Below are 14,693 nucleotides of genomic sequence, written 5' to 3'. Positions count from 1 at the left end.
AAAATTCTTTGGCACGGTGATTATTCTGAAGTTGCTAAGTGCAAAAAATAACAAATCTAGTAGTTTTCTCTTTTTATATTGCAGTAGGATATAGCCCTCACCTATGGAAATGTTAACACCTATAGATTAATGCCTCCTTTTATTTAGATTTAACTTAAATAGATGCTTCATGCAGTAATGAAAAAAATATTCTTAGTAATCCAAGAGGAAGATTATTTAGAATTTGTCTGTCTTATCCCTCATCTAAGATAACATGAAATTATAGAAGAGTTCATATAAAATTGTGACTAATCCTTAATTTTTGCAGCTGAAAACTGAGTTTCTAATGATTGAATTTTACAGTTTAGCCTATAGAAAAACAAGCTTCAAAGCATACATGGTTAAAAATTCAAAAATAATAAAAAAAAAGTGCAGCAATTTTCCCCTTAATTGTAGAATTCTTAATTCAGATGTAATGTTCCTCATGTAATTAATTTCTTAGCTCAGTGGAAATTTTTTTTAATGAATTGCTTTTGCTTCGTTAAATTATCTATCTCAAGAATGCTTCTTAAGAAAATAAATTTCAGTGAAAGAAAACTACTTCTCTGTGATTCAAAACATGTCAAACTCTTAGATCTTAGCCACAGAGCTATAATGTTGGAAGATATCATTCATGAGCATTGACAAGGAAATGGGCACCCCTTGAGATATGCTAAATATCAATATAAACTTAATTCTTCCTTAAAAGAGCTAGTCATGCATCAATCGATGTGCTGAAAATAAATGTTTTGCTTATGTGACTTAAAAACAAAATTTTATGTATTTTATAACTTAGGAATAAACAGGGGTAAATGTATTAAAGTTGAAATAGAGGTTGTATGAATTTCTATTGCTCATATGGGAGGCTGATTAGGATTAAATTGGCCCACCAAAATATAGAAATGTAATAGATGTTACATGCAGAAAAATAATGACAATCATAGTGCCTAACAATTAGTAAAACAGGGAGAATAAAGAACACAAATTTGTTAAAATTGCCTGTAGATATTACTACCTGTTTCAAAGCAAAATTACTTTTTTAATGTGTTTTGTTGACAGAATAAAATATAACTTAAGAGATAAATGGGTATACCAACATGCACATTTATTTACATGTTATCACTGGAATAACAATAAATATTTAAAATGTGTTAATAAAACCCAACATTTTAATTTTGCATAAAAATTATATCTTTGTCATATATGTGTCAATATAGGTGATTAATTAAAAAAAACAGTATTGAGTCTTTGTGCAATGCATAATTGTGTATGAGACAAATTACAAAGAAATATAGCTACCTATTTATTGTTAAGAATAGAGTGGCTAAGTTTGAGTTCTAAAGAAACACACAAAAATGCATTTGAGTAGAATGGAAATCAAGTATTCCAAATAGGCAGTCAAAATAATTCTACACAGATTGAGTTAACTGGGGAAACTGAATTATGTCATAATTTTAGAGCCTTATCTAAATAACATGAATTCAGCAAATAAATCAATGGAAAAGATCCACTTTATAGATGACAGAAGAGATTACTTTAGCACTGGTACTATAATAGAAGTTAGAAAAACATATGGACATTTGATAATTGATATAAAAAGAGTTAGAGTGAATCTACCAATAATTTTAGAGCCTTATCTAAATAACATGAATTCAGCAAATAAATCAATGGAAAAGATCCACTTTATAGATGACAGAAGAGATTACTTTAGCACTGGTACTATAATAGAAGTTAGAAAAACATATGGACATTTGATAATTGATATAAAAAGAGTTAGAGTGAATCTACCAATAATTGACCAAAAAAACAAAAAAGATGGCAAATGGCAAAGATTCAGAGTGAGAATGTTAACAACTCAAATTCAAGTGCTTCCAATTAAGTTTCCTTATAAATTTAAATATTCACTTACTTTCTTCCTATGTATCATCACCCCACAGAGCAGTTTGTTTGTTTTTTTTGCAGTATTTCTAACAAAGTAGTTTAGATCTGCTAAAGCTCTCATTTTTGTTTTCTACATGCATATTTCAGAATGAAAATTGAATTTACTAGTGGCTACTCCATCTTCATCTGTGTCACTTTCAAGGATTGAGTGACCTATTATTTATGCCAGCTAAAAATATGAACTAAAAATCATTTCAATTTTAATGTTCTCAAAGATCTTAGGGAAAAAATTTAAAAGCAGTGACTTAATAATATGAATAACAACTAGAATTATACCATTCATGTCACAGGAACATTCCTAAAAAGGAAGCAGTAGAATTATAGCCTGAAGGAATGAGTTGTTCCTCCAGAGCTTCTAAACTTCTCAACTCTACAGATATATTGTCATTGGAGAAGAAAGCTTTATGCCTGATAGAATGAATTCATACAGCTGCAATTTGACATCAGAATTTAAGATAAAAATTTGTATATGAAGAATGCATCTTTGCATGATATTCTTTTAAATTATTTTTTTCACAATGACAAATCTGTAACATCAAAATTTTTCCTAGTGTTCAGTGTTAGAGATTTTACTTTTTATTTATTCTGCATTATAATACCATTCAATTAATAAGTAATGTCCCCTAAGCAAATTTACATGATATCCTTTATATTGGGATCTCCTTCTTCTATCACTGTGCTAAAATCTTCATTGACTATATAAGCTGTAAAGAATTCCTTTTGGAAGTACCAAAGCATATATGATGAGCAAATAAATATATGAATAAATTATGAGAGTTAGCATATAGAGCTCACCTGTTTTGACTGAGTCAAGAGATTAAAATGCTGTTTTGGAATTTATGAAAAACACTAATCTGACCACACATAGTTTTCTTTAAAAGAGATTCAAATATAATACAAAGAAGAAAGAATATTTCAAAGAGGGCTTTCTGATTAACCTATATTTTTTTCAAGGCTTTTGCTGGATGTATTACATGTCTGGTAGCCAGTAAGTCTTTAGGGCTTCTTAAAGATAAATTTCCTACTTAAGTTGTACTGAATTGAACTGTATATATTTATATCATGGCTTTGTAGTACATACAGAATCTAGAGCATCTGAAAAAGAAAAAAGGCAGTAGGGACAATTATAAAGGACAAAAATCACTTCTTTTTCCATGAGTTACCATCTATCCATCTATACTCTTTTTCCACAAATACTAATAATAACTCTTGGTTGGGATTTATGAAAGGAAACAGAGGTAACTTTATAAATATTTTTGTAATAATTATTAATACCTAATGATGATTTGTAGTATTAAATAAAGAATTTCAAACAAACTTTTAGCCTGATTTTCATGTCATGTACAAGCAAAGTAAAACAAACTCAAATTAGGAAGAACATCTCTATTTTTATCCCTGTGAGACGCAGAGTACTCTCTTAGTGGGAAATATATATGAATCAGTAAAGAATCAGTCAATCAACCAGTCAGCTCTGCAGAGTGATTTTAAAGTTAGGTATTTGTTGATGCTTACAGCTTTTCTTCCTCGAAAGAAAAGTTATGACAAACCTAGACAACATATCAAAAAGCAGAGACATTACTTTACCAACAAAGGTCCATATATATAGTCAAAGCTATAGTTTTTCCAGTAGTCGTGTATGGATGTGAGAGTTGGACCATAAAGAAAGCTGAGCCCCAAAGAATTGATGTTTTTCAACTGTGGTGTTAGAGAAGACTCTTGAGAGTCCCTTGGAGTGCAAAGAGATCAAATCAGTCAATCCTAAAGGAAATCAATCCTGAATATTCATTGGAAGGGCTGATGTTGAAGCTGAAGCTCCAATACTTTGGCCACCTGATGACTCATTAGTAAAGACCCTAATGCTGGGAAAGAGTTAGGAGGAGAAGGGGATGACAGAGGATGTTAATGATAAGACAGTGAAGCCTGGCGTGCTGCAGTCCATGGGGTCGCAGAGTCGGACACAACTGAGCAACTGAACTGAACTGAACAACTTTAGCATTATAAGTGCTACTTTTTCACAGGAAACTCTGCTCAAAGCTATATGGCAGACTAGAGGGGAGGGGAGTTTGGGGGGAGAATGGATTCATGTATAGATATGGCTGAGTTCTTTGTTGTCCATTTGAAAATATCACAGCATTGTTGACTGGGTATACTCCAATACAAAATTAAAAGTTTAAAAAAAAAAAGTGTTTCTCATTGATTTCTATTCAAATTAAATTGTGTTTTATACAAAAGCACCCCACAATTTGCACATTTTTTTTTCTGAATATTCTTTCTATGGATATGCTTTCCTATCCTGTTCATTTTGAAATCAACACACAAGACATCTAATTGTTCATTTCTTACTTTTAAAAGACTGTGGGCTTAAAGTTCCTGAGAACTTGTCCAGAATTATTTTTTTCTCTGAATTGATTCAGTACTTTTTAACTGTTGCATTAGCTATATCTCAAACAATGTCGTACAGGGCTCCCTAGAAAGAGTGCAGTAAAAGGAGGGTAAAAGAAGTGAATAGTAGCTAAAAGCTTTACTTCTTTATGAGTCATAAAAAAGAATGGAATTGTTAAAGCCTCCAATCTGTTCCTTGATTGTGCTTTGTATTTTAGAAGAAGCTTTCGCAAGATGCAGAAACACGGTCTGAATCTATTATTGTTCCCATTTCAGCTGACATAATCAAAATTATCCAAAGTGATGATATCATAATATGAGCTTGTCTGGAGTAGGTTCGTATCTAGGTAAATAAGATAGATAGTTTTGTATTCTTCAATGATCTATGAGATTATAGTTGGTTCAGATATATACCAATTGATTTGAAAGTATTTATTAATTTGAGTTAAGTAGGGACTTCCCTAGTGGCTCAGTGTTAAAGAATCCACCTGCCACTGCAAGAGACACAAGAGCCACAGGCTTGATCCCTGTGTCAGGAAGATCCCCTGAAGAAGGAAATGGCAACCCACTCCAGTATTCTTGCTTGGAAAATCCCATGGATGAGGAATCTGGTGGGCTGCAGTCCACGGGATTGCAGAGTTGGACACGACTTAGCAACTAAACAACCAAACAAATTTGTTAATGGAAGTTGTGGATGAGGCTACTCATCTTTGCAATATCATTGCACTAAACCAAAACCAATTATGAATCATCCAGTCTCCCATTTTATTATTTTTCATTTTTAGCTTTAAAATACCCTCTCTTTTTGGCATAAGGATGATAAACTCAGTGTTAATGGTTATATCCATTTCAGTTGCCTTCGACAAGGATATCTACACCATTGATCTAGACATCATTCATCTAGATCACTTATGCAGAACATAAGAGGGAAATATTCTAGTTAGAACTCTGCTTGGGATTGTATTTATTAGGCAGTGAAACTGATTTGCTACAAAGTCATTTCCAAAAGCTTTGCATAGACTGCTCTTCAGAAAACTAATAATAGAGCAATTATATGATCAAGCAATTCCACTCCTGGGTACCTAACTCCTGGGTGTATAATTTCTGGGAACAAACAAAAATACTAATTTGAAATGATACATGCACCCCAGTGTTCATAGCAGTACTATTTACAACAGTCAAGATATAGAGACAACCCAAGTGTCCACTGACAGATGGATGGATATATGTGTGTGTGTATATATGTGTATATATATATATATATACACACACATATATATATGGAATGTGCACTAAGCTGCTTCAGTCGTGTCCAACTTTTGTGACCCTATCAATTATAGCCCTTCAACTTCCTCTGTCCATGGGATTCTCCAGGGGAGAATACTGGAGTGGGTTGCCATGACCTCGTCCAGGGCATCTTCCTGATCCAGGGATCTGCATTGCAGGCAGATCCCTTCCCACTGAGCCACTGAGGAAACCTTGTATATATGGAATATTATGCCTTTAAGAATAATGAAATTCAGCCATTTGCACCAATGTGGATGAACCTAGTGTATATTATGCTTAGTGAAATGTCAGAGAAAGATAAATGCTGTATGATATCACTCATATGAAGAATCTAAAAAAAAAACAAATATATTAATATTAGGAAAACAGAAACTGACTCATAGCTATAAAAATCAAACAAGTTTTTACTAGTGCAGAGAAGGAAGGCAGGAGAAGCAAGATAGGAGTATGGGATTAAGAGATACAAACTATTATAGGTAAAATAGATATGCAAGAAAGATATATGTATATGAGAACAGGAAATCATAGCCATTATTTTGTAATAATTTTAATGGAGTATAATCTGTAAAACTATCAAATGACTATGCTGTATGCCTGAAGATAATATAATATTGAAAATCAACTGTACTTGAGTTTTAAAAAGTAGACTTGTAGTAGTGGTAGAAATTGGAGCTTTTCAGATCAAGCTCTTAGTGAAAGGTACTAACAGAGTCTGCATGTACCTTGTGTATCAACAAATTCTTTTGCAAAAACAGGACTTAGAAATAGACATGACTTGGTCTTTCATTTGCATGCATTCTTTTTCACTTTTCTGTTTCCTTCTTATGCTCTTTGCTTTTCCAGTGCATTATTGATGATAGCTCTAACTAATATGTGTGTGTGTGCAGTGCCTGTGTGTGTGCATTTGCATTCATGTGTATATGCTGATATTTTACAAAAGATCAGATATTCATGTCAAAGAACCAGTCAAAAAGGAAGTTCCATCAACATTTTGTGAGCCCCCTAGGACATGTGACTTTCAACATTTCACATCTTATTCTCTCTGGGGTTAGTCTTGCTACAGAACTATATGCTCATTTTAATTAAATTAAGCTTTAATTTGTAAAATTGTTATGTGTATGTATATATATATGCATAAATATACACGCACACACACACACACTTTCTCAGCTATTCCTGATTGGTGTGAGGGATATTTTTGTTACCATTTCACAGACAAGGAAACAGATTCAGGAAAGTTGGCTTCATAAATGCCATGAGACTGGGTAGAAATATTAATTTTTAATCTAGGCCAACTCCATCTGGGACCACTGTTCTTTCTACACAAGGTAGGATTGTTGCTTGGTTTTCAAGCTTTTTATCACATTTCTTAGGTTTCATTTTATTTATCCAAAAATGTTTATTAATATATTGTAAATCACATCATCTTTTTTTGCATAATATCTTTTTCATCTCTAAATGGCACATTTCCCCCTTTTTAATACTATTAAAATTAAGATGCCACAAAAATTAATGTCACAGTGACATTTTTATAAAATTTGAAATTAAATTGATAAAACAAATGTTGTAAAATAACTCAGAAAGCAGTTTTTTGTGTTCCTGTGTTTAGGTAACATAAGTAATACATCTTTATTTCTTTCTCACTGAAAAAAATATTCTCTGCTTTTGCCTAAAAACTTCATATAAAGATTCAAATACTATTTCATTAATTCTGTTCTTATAAGTCTCCCAAACTACTGTCAAATCTTCTTTATTAATTTTCAAGACCTTCTAAATTTGTTTTTTTAAGTTACTCGGTTTCCTCCTGAAAAGATAATTCTCATGAGATTCCCTGGTAGCTCAGATGTTAAAGAATCCATCAGCAGTGTGATGACCCAGATTTGCTCCCTGGGCAGGAAGATCCTATGGAGAAGGTAACCGCAATTCACTCCAGTATTCTTGCCTGGGAAATCCCATGGACAGAGGAGACTTGCAGGATACAGTCTGTGGGGCTGCAAAGAGTTGGACACAACTGAGCGACTAATACTTTCTTTCACATAGTTTTTGAAGAGAGTTTGATCTAATATCTGTCAGTTTTTCAGTGATTTCACTGAATAGTTACTAAAGTTTTTTAATAACAGCTTGATTCATTGCAGTATCTTTTCTCCATTGTGTTGTTGTAAACATTACTGTGTCTTCAAACTTACCTGTAGTTCATGATATCTCTGAAGTACTTTTTCAGCTTAATGGGGAAAACATATGTGAAAATTTGAGTTTTAGAATTTCTCGCTGAACTTTTCTGTGTTTGCCTTAACTTGTGCGTGTTTTGTTAAAAGGGATAACAGCAGCAAAGTCAGGTTTGAAAAAAATTGAACTGTCCAAACAACTGACCCTAAGACTTAGGGGAAAAGCAGAGTTAGATAAGATTCCAAATGAATGCACTCATTCAGATTCAAGACAATGGTTCCATTTTGAGGGGCAAATGAAAGAGTAGACTAAGAAACTGAGGCTGAGTCGTTTTTGAATTGCCCTATCCACACAGAAAATGTTAGTGAAAAAGTAAACTGAAGCCTCAATCCAAGGCACATATGACCTCAAAACTATTTTCAACAATTAACAAATCAGAAATCACTCATGTGTTTATTGTCTTGTTCTGATTTTATTCATTCATCTAGTATCAATTTATTGAACACACACTATATATGAGATTCTATGCTAGGCACTGGAGCCTTAGTGCTAAATGATAGATAACTATCTTTTTTCTGTAGATTGTCAGATAATTTAAATGAAAGTAGAAAAACTGTTGGTGGAAGTGTGGTATATTTTGAATACTAAAGGGTGAGGATTTCTTCCAAGCCAGAGTATGAGGGAATAATTAGGAGTTAGCCTTAGCCTATCTTCTCCTATGGACTTCCCTGGTGGCTCAGAGGTTAAAGCATCGGCCTCCAATGCGGGAGACCCGGGTTCGATCCCTGGGTTGGGAAGATCCTCTGGAGAAGGAAATGGCAACCCACTCCAGTATTCTTGCCTGGAGAATCCCATGGGCGGAGGAGCCTGGTAGGCTACAGTCCATGGGGTCGCAAAGAGTCGGACACGACTGAGCGACTTCACTTATCTTCTCCTATACTAGATTTACACATTTGGCCTTATTTTAGAAAGATACGTTTATATGTCTATAAACTTGGGTCAGAAATCAGCTGGAGAAATAAGAAAACAAAAAATACCACCATGCAAACATTTAACCATTTAAAATATGAGGATTCAAGGAGCCAAAACAAGGTAAGCAAGTAAGCTTTTGGCTTCCATTATAAATTCTGTTTCTAAATCTGAAGTCATGTGCTATGCCAACACATTAAGGGGATTTCTGACTCATAATTGGAGGACCAAGGAATATTTTCTGACACAGCTGATTTCAGAACTGAGACCAGAGTGATGATTAGGAGTTGATTATGAAAAACAGAAGGGCAAATGGTGGAAGGAGGGGAAGTGGAGGAAAGGAGTGAGAATGACTCAGGAAGGGAAAAGAACTTGAGAAAGGGCCCAGAGACATGAAGCTCAGATGTCTTGTAGTTCAGTTTCCATGGGATGGTGGTAAGGCAGCAGTGGCAACAGTCACTGGAAAGGCTCACAAGGAAAGATGAGAAGCCACTGCATTGTATTAATAATGACCTGATTGAATTTTTGTATTTAAGCACTATCATTCTGACTCCAGAGAAGGCAATGGGGACCCACTCCAGTACTCTTGCCTGGAAACTTCCATGGACAGAGCAGCCTGGTAGGCTGCAGTCCATGGGGTCGCTAAGATTCGGACACAACTGAGCGACTTCACTTTCACTTTTCACTTTCATGCATTGGAGGAGGAAATGGCAACCCACTCCAGTGTTCTTGCCTGGAGAATCCCAGGGACTGGGGAGCCTGGTGGGCTGCCATCTATGGGGATGCACAGGGTCAGACATGACTGAAGCGACAGCAGCAGCAGCAGCATTCTGACTCCAATTTTCTTTTTTTTTTTTAATTTGTTTAATTTTAATTGAACGATAATTGCTTTATAATATTGTGCTAATTTCTGCCATACTGGCTGAAATGTTTTGAAAATATTTTTGAGTGAGGAGTGGCTGCCAAGCAGGAAGAATACTAGAAGATATTGCAGTAACTTTGGTGAGAGATAATGGCTTAGATGAGAAGTTTTCAAACCTTTTTCCTTAAACATCCCCTAAAGAATTTTTTAAAGTTAAATATTATATCATATGCTTATGAAATGACTTACAAACTCATCATAAGTTTAAACAGTTGCAAAAATGTAATTTTCAGCATATTGTAAACTTTGACATTTTAAAATAAATCTGCTGTTTCACTCCTAAATATATTCCTTAGAGTCTGGAGGGTATTGAGATTCCATGCTTACGATTATTTATTTAAAAATATTTGAAATAGATCTTGTAAAACAAGCAGTTCTCCAGACACCAGGTGGGTATCCAAGAATTCAACTAAATTTTGGCACTATTTCCCCTGAGATAGGATCAGATTCCAACCCTTTAATCACATTGTTGGCTCCTTTGGCAATCAGTCCTCATTCTTAGATGCTTTCAAAACGTCACCTCATTAATCTATCAAAAGACACCTGTAATCAACACTTTGGGAATTTCAGTGGTTGGGGGAGCTGTGAGCCAAGAACTATGGACAAAGACATGAGAAATGTATATTTTGGCCATCTGAAAAGCTAAATGTTTATTTCTTATAAAATGCAATGCCATAACACTATTTTCAAAATCAAGTGAACATAAAGGTAAAAGGTTTATTTCTGTACTCTGAATTCTATTCAATTCTATATTTCTATCATTATACAAGATTACACTATATTGATTACTGTCACTTCACAGTAAATTTTAAATTTGGAACTGTTAATTCAACTTTCTTATTTTTTTCACTATTCTTTTGACTATTCTGGGTCTTTTGGATTTCCATATTAATTTTAGGATTGATTTGTTAAATTCTGCAAAAGAGCCAGATGGGATCTTGAAAGAGATCACATTCAATCTGTAGAACACTTTGGGGAATATCACATTTTAAAGTCATTAAATCTTCTGATCCACAAACACAAGATGGGCATCCATTATTTAAGGTCTTATTTAGCTTCTTAAACAATGTTTTGTAATTTTCAATGTAAAATTTTTACACTTCTGTTAATTTATTTCTAAGTATGTTATTCTTCTACATTTATTATAAATGTAATTGTTTAAATTTCATTTTCATGAAGTTTAATTGATATTTGTATGTTTATCTTGTATCTTGAAACCTTGATAAGCTCATTTATTAATTCTAGTTTTTTTAGTGAATTTCTCAAGATTTTCTACATACAAGATTATGTCGTTTGCAAATAGAGAAATAGAGATAATTTTACTTCTTCCTTTACAATCTATTTTGTGAGTTGTTTGTGTGTGTGTTTGTTTGTGTGTGTCTAACTACTTTGGTTAGTCCCTTGACTAAAATATTCAACAGAAGTGACAAAAGCAGAAGACATGCTTGTCTTGTCTGATGCTGGGAAAGATTGAAGGCAGGAGGAGAAGGGGACGACAAAGGATGAGATGGCTGGATGGCATCACTGACTGGATGGACATGAGTTTGAGCAAGTTCTGGAAGTACTGGTGATGGACAGGGAAACCTGGCATGCTGTAGTCCATGGGGTCACAAAGAGTTGGACATGACTGAGTGACTAAACTGAACTGAACATGAATCAAGGTCTTTCTAGCATCCAACATCAGCTTCCCCACTGCTCACAATCTGACCATGTACTCTTGTCTTACACTTTAGGGTGAGTTTTGAATTTGTAGCAGCATCCCCCTTTAATGTACCAATGTCTTTATTAGTCAGATATGTTAAACTATACAACAGTTATAAACAACCTTAGTATCTGTTCCAACCCAAAGGCTTATTTATTCACATCACATCTGTTACTTTGCTATTTGGCATGTGTGGCCTCTTAGGCCACTGTGTTAGGGGAAAAGATGGCTGGAGAATTTTAAGGACCAGGCTTAGAAAAAGTCCTTAGCCAGAAGAGTCATAAAGCTCTAAACTTATAAATGCAGAAGAGAAGGTCAAAAGAATAGAGCTTGTAGTCTCTGCCAAATATTGAAATATTTTGTCATCATAAAGTCAGCATGAACCTACTATTTTTACTAAAGCCTTCTTTCATGTTCCAACACTGTCAAGCACAGTTCAGTTCAGTTGCTCAGTCGTGTCCAACTCTCTGTGACCCCATGAATTGCAGCACGCCAGGCCTCTCTGTCCATCACCAACTCCCGGAGTCTACCCAAACCCATGTCCATAACAGTACCAACTAATTTCTCCATTAATTAATGTTTTTATTAACAATTTATTCAGTACACATAACATGCCTAGAACAATAGAAGAACTTAGAAAGCAAATATAAGGCATATTGGAGATAAATATATAAATAATGGGGAGGTAATTCAGAATGCTATAGGGATAAAAGAAGACACAATGCTTCATTTTACTGTAGGCTATTGGAGAAGTTCAAGTTTTAATTCTCAGAGTCAAAGAAAGTGACCTATGAATCTTGTCTTTCTAGATAGAGAAGGCTAAAAATAATTGCAGCATAGTCAGATTTTAAGCCAAAAAATCAAACCAAATTTTTGTTGTTCAGTCACTCAGTTGTGTCCAAATCTGTGACTCCATGGACTGCAGCATGCCAGACTTCCCATTCCTTCACTATATCCCGGAGCTTGCTCTAAGTCATGTTCAATGAGTTGGTGATGCCATCCAACTATCTCATCCTCTGTCCTCCCCTTCTCATCCTGTCCTTAGTCTTTCCCAGCATCAGGGTCTTTTCTAATGAGTCTGCTCTTCATATCAGGTGGCCAAAGAATTGGAAGTTCAGCTTCACCATCAGTCCTTCCAATGAATATCAAGGATTGATTTCCTTTAGGATTGACTGGGTTGATCTCCTTGCAGTCCAAGGGACTCTTCAAGAGTCTTTTCCAACAGCACAATTGAAAAGTATCAGTTCTTTTGTGCTCAGCCTTCTTTATTGTCCAACTCTCACATCTATACATGACTACTGAAAAAATCATAGCTTTGACTCTATGGACCTTTGTTGGCAAAGTGATGTCACTCTTGAATGACACCTTCTTGACTGTGCAGTTATGAATCACTTATATAAACTTAATAGCAGCTCAATGTATCTAATTATCCTATAAACCTTAAATGAATTTAAAGCATACAGATTAAAGCATACAGAAATATGTGATTGTCTTAAGAAGATTAGTAGTTAGTAGAGGTCCAGTATTTAAAATCAGCATACTCAGAATTTATTTTGCTCTAATTTGTATTTTGCTCTTTATTTTTCTGCCCAAATCTTGGCTCTCTATGCACCAAAGCTGAACAAAAATATGGAGACAGAGTTATGGAGAAGGAAAGCCTGGCTAAATTTTCTCTGCCATGCAAAGGGGGAACACAGTAGGCTAGCACCTCAAGAACTGTTCCTCCCTCCCCAGGGAATTGTTGTTATTCAGTTGCTAAGTCCATGTCCAACTCATTGCCACACCATGGACTGCAGCATGCCAGGCTTCTCTGTCCTTCACTATTTCCCAGAGTTTGCTCAAACTCAGGTGCATTGAGTCAGTGATGCCATCTAACCATCTCATCCTCTGTTGCCCCCTTCTCCTCCTACCCTCAATCTTTCCCAGTGAGGTAGAAATTGTTAGACATTCAGTGTAGGACTCTGAGACCTTATTCTTATTTTCAATAAATATGTCAATCCTAATACTATAGCTTTTGTCACGAATTCCTGGAGTGTGTCCTTGTCTGTTAAATTATTAGCATTCAGATCCAAGGAAGGGCAGTAATTAACTTCTATTCTATATGCCTGAAAACCCACCTGCAATGCAGGAGACCCTGGTTCAATTTCTGGGTTGGGAAGATCCGCTGCAGAAGGGATAGGCTACCCAGTACAGTATTCTTGGGTTTCCCTTTTGGCTCAGCTGTAAAGAATTCTCCTGCAATGCAGGAGACCTGGGTTCAATCCCTGGGTTAGGAAGATCCCCTGGAGAAGGGAAAGGCTACCTTCTTCAGTATTATGGCCTGGGAAATTCCATGGACTGAATAGTCCATGGAGTCCCAAAGAGTTGGACAAGACTGAGCGACTTTCACTTCATTTCACTTCCATATGCCTGGGGGAAAAACAACTGGTGATCATTAATCTTAAACCCTTATGCCTGATCCATTGTAAATGGCCAGGAGGCATGAAAAAGGGTGGCAACTTAATCCAAGGATCAAGAGAAGCCATAAAGATGCTAAACATCTTGACCTTTAAACTGATTGTTTAAAAATGACTAGGAGCAAGTGAAAAACGTACAGATTAAAAATATAAAAACTGCTGTAGGTCCCACTTCTAGGTGACTCTTTACCCCTTCTCAGTATCTATGCTGAGAGCTTTGTACTTCTCTTCTCTTTAATAAATCCTATTCACTTACTACCAAGAGTGTTTGTGTTTGTTAAGTTCATTCATTGGCTCCATGAACAAGAACTCGGATTCCTGTTTCACCAGCATCAGGGTCATTTCCAATGAGTCAGCTCCTTGCATCAGGTCACCAAAGTATTGGAGCTTCAGCTTCAGCATCAGTCCTTCCAATGAATATTCAGGGCTGATTTCCTTTAGGATTGACTGATTTGATCTCCTTGCTGTCCAGGGGACTCTTAAGAGTCCTCTCCAGCACCACAATTCAAAAGCATGAATTCTTCAGTGCTCAGCCTTCTTTAGGGTCCAAATCTCTCCATGACTACTGGAAAAACCATAGCTTTGACTATACAGACTTTATGGTCTAAGTGTTGTCTCTCTCTCTCCTTTTTTTTTTTTTTTTTTAATATGCTGTTTAGGTTTGTGGTTATGTAGTAAGGCAGGGATATGTGGTGAGGATCAAGCAGTAACAGTCTTGCTTTTTTCTTCTGCAAAGTTTCAAAAGGATGATATTGCTGATAAGCTTAGGGTGTGTGCTGTGTCTTAGGTGCTCTGGTCTCCTAATCTTGATAAGCTTCTCTAGTCCCTTTAATCTTGACTAAGGTGGTCA

The 14,693-nt window shown here is 35.3% G+C and overlaps 1 protein-coding gene and 1 non-coding gene across 3 annotated transcripts in view; both read left to right on the top strand.

Annotated features, from left to right (window-relative positions):
* The window catches only part of CNTN1 (contactin 1), a 364,639-nt gene that overhangs the window by 134,517 nt on the left and 215,429 nt on the right, over positions 1–14,693 (top strand). The gene's annotated exons all lie outside the window — the stretch shown is intronic.
* On the top strand, positions 8,520–8,591 carry TRNAW-CCA (transfer RNA tryptophan (anticodon CCA)). Its single transcript has one exon. It is a non-coding gene; the product is annotated as a tRNA-Trp (tRNA).

The sequence above is a fragment of the Giraffa tippelskirchi genome, chromosome 4 (assembly GCF_054371585.1).
Source record: "Giraffa tippelskirchi isolate mGirTip1 chromosome 4, T2T-mGirTip1v1.2.pri, whole genome shotgun sequence".
In the NCBI taxonomy this organism is placed as follows: domain Eukaryota; kingdom Metazoa; phylum Chordata; class Mammalia; order Artiodactyla; family Giraffidae; genus Giraffa; species Giraffa tippelskirchi.
Note: the sequence above shows the minus strand (reverse complement) of the source record. Positions and strands in the feature narration are given on the sequence as shown.